This window comes from Octopus bimaculoides, chromosome 2 (genome assembly GCF_046866305.1).
Source record: "Octopus bimaculoides isolate indiv1 chromosome 2, ASM4686630v1, whole genome shotgun sequence".
In the NCBI taxonomy this organism is placed as follows: domain Eukaryota; kingdom Metazoa; phylum Mollusca; class Cephalopoda; order Octopoda; family Octopodidae; genus Octopus; species Octopus bimaculoides.
In genome coordinates, this window is record NC_142929.1 from 159,179,362 (window position 1) to 159,184,361 (window position 5,000).

Sequence of the window (5,000 nt, forward strand, 5' to 3'; positions counted from 1 at the left end):
GATCTCCCAAGACATAAATAGAGGTAGTCTGGCCGTGGTAGAGTGTTGGGTAGTAGTCGAGTAGCAGTTGTGTAGCGGTTGAGTAGAAATCATCCGAAGGTGCTAGTTAACAGTAGCTTGAGACGTAACAGTGGCGACGAGGATTTCGTAGCTCACACAGCCACTGGTTGCGTTGAGACATAACACCCTGTCTGGCAAAAATTTGCCACTCAGCTGGCAAAAATGAGTTATACCTGTAATTCAAAGGTTCGTTCTTGCCACATTCTGTGTCACGCTGAATTTTCCAGAGAACGATACTCAGGGTACGCGTGTCTATGGAGTGCTCAGCCATTTGTAAGTTGATTTCACGAGCTGACTGTTCCGTTGAATGAATCAACCGGAACACTTGTCGTCGTAACCGACGGAGTTCCATTTTTAGTCACGTACTTAACTATCTAGCTATCTTCGGATTTATGTACGCTGAGTTATACCCTGTACCAGGCTAATTACCAATCAACCAGCTTAAGTATTTGTATACGTATATCCAATATACACATAGATTCAAATACACGCGCGCGCGCGAACCTTTCCTTCAGTCAAAGTAAAACGATCCACACATATCATGGCATGCTTCACTGCACATATACATACAAATACAGGCATACAGAGAGTTTCACACATGTATAGTTACATGCATATACATATACACACAAGAACACATTCACACCTATGTATATATAGATTCTATATGCGTATGTATGCGTACACAGATATATATGCACACATATACAAGAATGCATAGATACACACGCGCTTATATACATACATGCACACTCATCTATTATCCTATCCTAACTACCAACCTATCATCATATCTAGCTGCCAGCACAGCCAATATCGTCTCATCCACCGACATCACTCCACTCCACCATTTCCGTCACCACTAACTTACCTACCTCGCTAGCTGTCTCAATCTTTCATTTCTCTTTTGCGTAATAAACAGATGAAACGCTAAATCTTAATGTTTGTCAAAATTAACTTAATGAGGACGGCTTGAAAATATAATTGAAGCAGGTAAAAGCGGCGGGAAAGTGACAATGGCGTGCACACGTTGTACGAAGAAAGCTTTCGTAATTAAAGTCTTGAAGGAAAAATTATTTTACAAGCCAATAACTCCAGGATAAATGATGCCAAACTTGTAAATAGATAGCGTTCAATCTACTCAATTATCATTAAAATTTCATTGCTATTTACAATTATTATTGTCTCTTCATCTGTATATATATATTTTTAATTTTCAAAAATGTTTTAATTTATTTTGTTTGACTTCATATTCATAATTTTTAAAAAAGAAAATACACACAAGAAATAAAAAACAGTTAATAAAGGAGAAAAGAATGTTGTATTAATATGTTGCTGTTTTTTTCTGTTTTCTTTAGTTAATTATTATTTTATATTACATTCTTATCTGTAGAAACCATCGCGTGCGTGTGACGGCGACGTCGATGATCGTGATGATGTTACTGCTGAGGATGATGATGGCGGGGAGGAGGAAGAGAAGGAGGGAGAAGAGAAGGAAGAGAAAGAGGAGGAGGAGGAGGAGGAGGAGGAGATTGAGAAAGATTAATGTTGATGACGACGTTGATAGTAGTGGTGCTGATGGTATTGATGAGGATGCTAATGATAATTAGAATGACGATTGTGATCACCAAAATGATGATGATGGTGATGATGATCAAGACGACGATGACGTCGGTGGAGATGTGTTGGTGGCGGTGATAATTTTGGCGTTAATGATAATTTTATTGCTATTATCATCATCCCCATTGTTACGACACCACCACCACCACACAATCACCACCGAACCTCCACTACCACCACCACCACCACCAGTTACCACCACCACCACCACCACTACCACCACCACCACCACCATCATCATCATCATCATCATCATCATCAACATGGTCTTTAAACAAGAATATCTCTATAGTTATCGATGTTCACCTCTCCTTCTTCACCCATGCCGTTATAGCTGTCATGTTCTTTAGCAGCAGCAGAAGTAGTAGTAGAAGTAGTAGTAGTAATAGTAGTAGTAGATGTAGTAGTAGTAGTAGTAGTAGTAGTATCTGTAGCAGTATTGGTAATGGTGGTGGAGGTGGTGGTGGAGGCGGTGGCCGGTGGTGATGGTAAGTGTAGTAGTAGTAGTAGTAGTAGTAGTAGTAGTAGTAGTAGTAGTAGTAATCATTGCTCTGTTATTGTTTTTGTTATTCTTATTGTTTTCAACATCCTTACGAATAGTTATTACAATCATAACAATTATCGCCATTATTATCATTATCGTTTCTCACGTTCTTCTTATCATTATTGCCGCTGCTGCTGCTGCTGTTGTTGTTGTTGTTAATGATTCTATTGTTGCTATTGTGCTTGTTGTTGTTCATTTAATTATTGTTAATAGTCAAAATTATGATAGATCTTGTGGTGTTGCTGCTGATGCTTCTGTTTTTGATGATGATTTTGTGCGATTATCACTTAACATTCTCCCTGTAATTCCCTATCAGTTTTCCACTCTCCTTCGTCCCTTCGTTCCTTCGTCCCTTCGTTCCTTCGTCCCTTCGTTCCTTCGTCCCTTCGTTCCTTCGTCCCTTCGTTCGTTCCTTCCATCCTTCTACTCATCCTTCTCCTCCAAGACCATTCGCAAGCATGGAATTCTACGTCACCATAATCGTTTACATCATTTTCCACGACAATATCATTCCCCTCTCCCCTCGTCCTTCACATAAATAACAATGGTTTGAAATTTGGGCACAACGACAGCAATTTCGGAGGAGATGTGATGTCGATTACATCCACACCAGTACTCAACTGGTACTTATTTCATCGACCCCGAAATGATGAAAGGCCAAGTCGACTTTGGCGTAATTTGACCTAGGAACATAAAGACGGACGAAATGCCACAAGACATTTTACCCGGTGTTCTAACGATTCTGCCAGATCGCCGCCGCCTTCTCATAAATAATCCTTTCTACTGGAAGCACAATGCCCCAAATTTGGGGGAAGGTATTAAATCGATTACATCGACCCCAGTGAGTAACTGGTACTTAATTTATCGAACCCGAAAGAATGAAAAGTAAAGTCGACTCCGGTGGCATTTGAACTCAGAACATGAAGACAGACGAAACACTGCTAAGTATTTCGCCCGGCGTGCTAACGATTCTGCCAACTCACCGCATTCTTCTCGAAGTCGCGGAGTAGGCGAACGTACCTTCAAATTTGGGATGGAAAAGGACATGTGTCCTATGTCAGAAAATAAACTAATGAACCAAGTGAGTGTAATCAGGGAGAAGGGTTACTTAGCTGGAGTAGAAATATCTCGGGTTAGTGAAAGTCTAAGAGACCCTGCGGATGGGCTACAAAGGATGGTCGTAGTTGAAAACAGACAGGTAGGAGTTGAAAGCAGGGAGAATAGACAGGAAGAATAGGGGAATGGTGATGGGGCTGTTAAGGTTGAGGAACAGGAATGTGGACATGCAGAGGAAATGGACCAACTAGATAATGAATTGCTTGAAATTTAAAGATGACTCCAGAAGAAAAAATCTCCATGAATATGAAAAGGGTAGATAGGGGTATGACAAATAAAGTAACACAAGAGATAAATACAGTCATACCATACATCTAGACGGAGGACATAACACAAACAAGGAATCTTTTCCGAGCTATTGCGCTACTTGCTGAGAAGAAATTACAGATTAAGAGAACAAAAACTGGTGGAGCAAAAGAACCATGGTGGAAACGATGCATTGACATAATACGGGCAAGACAACATCTAGGAAAAATTGAGCAATGGTTAAGAGGAAACTGGAGAAATGGGAAAAAGACTGACCGAGGAAAATTGGAGAAGGAATATAAAATACAGAAGAACGGGTTTGATGCAGTAATAGAGCAGTTAAAACAGGATCATAGCAAAAAGCCAGAAGAACAGAAGATTTGTGAACAGATATAAGCAGTTTGAGGAGAACAGATTGTTCAAAAATAGCCCGAAGCAATTCTTAGAATGTTAGAAGAAGACAATGGGGAAAATGTTGCTCTTGATGCCAATCAAGCCAACATTTTCTGGAGCGGATTATGGGGAAACAGTGTGGTGCATAAAAGGGATGCAATGTGGATAGGAACTATCAAGACAGAATTAAAAGGAGGAAAGAAACAAAGGAATATTGTCATAAGCACAGGTGATGTGAAAGAACAAGTGGGTAAAGTGCCTAACTGGAAAGCTCCTGCACCAGATAGGATTCATGGCTTCTAGTTGAAGAGTTGCTACGCGGTGCATGAAAGACTAGCAGCCCAATTGAATGAGTGTGTCCAGAAAGGTAGTTCTGACATGGATGGTGACTGGGAGGACAACACTTGTAATGAAAAATAGAAGGAAGGTGAATGATGTGGGAAAATACCGTCCCATAGCATGCCTAAACAAAATCTGGAAGATACTCACTCGAATATGTGCGGCAAAGACATACACTTCCCTGGCACAGTAAGAAATACAACCAATGGAACAAAAAGGATGTAGGAAGAGTTCTCATGGTACCAATGATCACCTGGTCATCGATAAAACAGTTGTGAGGCATTGTAAAAAGTATCATACAAACATGTCTATGGCATGGATTGACTTTCAGAAGGCATATGATATGATGCTTCATTCTTAGATCGCTGAATGGCTGAAGATGTTTGGTGTTGCTGACAACATCACAAATTTTCTGATGCATAGCATGAAAGAGTGGAAAACCAAATTGTACTGAAGTAATGTATTCCTTGGAGAAGTTAATATTGAAAGCGGAATCTTCCAATGTGATTCATTTTCTCCGTTACTTTTTATAATCGCACTAATAACTATAACATTGACACTTAGGAAAGTTAAGGCCCGCCATCGAAACATCATCTGTTTATGGTTTACCTGAAATTGTTTGGGAAATCTGAAAAAACTAATAGATTCCTTAACCAAAACAGTCCAGAAGTGTGGTAGAGAC